The sequence below is a fragment of the Arachis ipaensis genome, chromosome B09, assembly GCF_000816755.2.
Source record: "Arachis ipaensis cultivar K30076 chromosome B09, Araip1.1, whole genome shotgun sequence".
NCBI lineage: Eukaryota > Viridiplantae > Streptophyta > Magnoliopsida > Fabales > Fabaceae > Arachis > Arachis ipaensis.
Genome location: NC_029793.2, coordinates 135,113,759 through 135,115,863, shown reverse-complemented (window position 1 = coordinate 135,115,863; position 2,105 = coordinate 135,113,759). Strand labels below are relative to the sequence as shown.

The window sequence follows — 2,105 nt, the reverse complement described above, 5'->3', positions numbered from 1 at the left end:
AAGTATTTAAGTCAATTGAACTATTTTTTATCTTTTGAAAAAGTACTACTAAATTTTTTATAAAAAGTTTGGGGGCCATGGCCACCCCTTATCTGAACTAAGCTCCACCACTGGAAAGTTTCTCGGCCTCTTTAATGATGCATCTGACAGAATTGTTGCTGTTGAATTCGATACTTTTTCCAACTCCGATATTGGGGATCCCAATTATCCGCACATCGGAGTTGATGTTAACTCTATCAGGTCATCAAAAGTTTGTTACTGGAATTTTCATGATGCAGCGATAACTACTGCAAAGATAACATATAACTCTGCTCATAAGAAGTTAACTGTCCATGTCTCTACATATCTCCACAGCCAGCCCGACACTCTTACTTATGATGTCGATAAGCTGCCTAAGCTGCCTGAAAAGGTTAAGATTGGAATATCTGCTTCCACTGGACAATTCTCGCAGACTACTGAGATTCTGTCTTGGATCTTCAAGTCTAACTGAAAAGGAACATCGATAGATGTTGACTTGTTGCCAAGTTTGTGTTGTGTCTTTTATTTTAATTCAATAAGGACAAGCCTACTCGTCTTTAGTTTGTCTCTGTAAGTGTTATGCCACTACTGATACAGGCAAGACTGTCCATTGTTGTTGTTTGTGTTTGGATTTGTTTCTTGTTTTATGTGATATATGCATGGATGCTTACTTTATTTTCTTAGTTTTTGCCTTTATTTCTTCCTTCTGTCTTTTCAAAAGTGCAAAACATCCCTTCTAGTAACTAATTTCCTAGCTAGTTAACTGCATGGACAAGGGATCGGGAAGCACCAAAGGGAAATATGGTTAGAACAACAAATTACCACAACCATGCTTGTTAGTATTTTGTTGTATGTAATTTTGATTCACAACTAGTTTAATTATGCTTATGTTTTTGGGAGGCTAAAAGTTTTAGCTTTTAGGTTCACTTCTTACGTCCTAGGTTTGATTATTAGTTGAGAAATTATTTTTCAATCCTACTGAAGAGAGAATAAATTAAATAAAAAATTAATCATAAAATAATAATAAAATTATAAGTAATGAAAAATTATACTCTAAAATAGTATTAAATAAATGAGTACGAGAGTACTATAAAAAATATATATTCTATTTTTTTGTTTGATTTTATAAAATTTGTCATTGTAATTTAGGTGTTGATTTATCTTATTAGAAAAAATAAATTAAATAAAAAATTAATTATAAATAACAACAGACATAATTGGTAAAAAATTATAATTTAAAATTGTACTAAAAAATACCGAGAAAGTACTAAAAAAGTACGATGCAAAAAAGAATATTAAAAAAAGACAACTAACATTTTTACGTATATACCTAAAAAATGATAGAATAATAATATAAGAAAGTAATTTTAATTTTAACTATAATGTGAATTGTTGATCCCATTAAGTAGAGTAAATTAAACAAAAAATAACTATAACTAATAATAGTAAAAAATTATAATGTCCTAACAAAGAATACTAAAAATATTTAAAAAAATACTATATAAAAAATATATTAAAAAATTATAAAAAATTAAATATATTTAAAAAAATAACATTATAATTTAATGTCATATCTATTTTAGTAATTATCTATCTAAATATGGTAGCTCTTGTTTAAATTTAATTACATGCTTTACTTTTTTCTTCATTTATATATAATAAATCTAAAGTATTTTTTTAAGAATAAAAAACAAAAGCAACCTTAATTAATTTTGGAACAAACCAAGATTGATATTATGTTTAATTGATATTACTTTAAGGATTCATTTAATTTGGTACCTTAATATTAGGCATGATAATACATGCTCATTATGTTAGACGTTACAACCTTATCTGTCTTCGCCTATGTAGTCAATTTATCAAAATAGAAACCTACATATCATAACCTTCTTATATGTCAACATGATATAAAAATTAACTATGTATATAGAAATGGTACAATGTCTAACAAATAAAAGATAAATATTAATTAAAAAAAATGAATGAATATATATCAATAATAAGCTATCTAACAGTAGTAACAATCATTTTAACTTTGTTTATTTATGATTTGATTTTTAGATGTATTATTTTGATCCTCAACGTTC

At 26.6% G+C, this 2,105-nt stretch overlaps 1 long non-coding RNA gene across 1 annotated transcript; it reads right to left on the bottom strand.

The window, feature by feature from the left end:
- LOC110266276 lies at positions 38–1,888 on the bottom strand. The gene is made up of 2 exons (XR_002353466.1): positions 1,798–1,888; positions 38–751 (listed from the first exon to the last, which is right to left on the bottom strand). It is a non-coding gene; the product is annotated as an uncharacterized LOC110266276 (long non-coding RNA).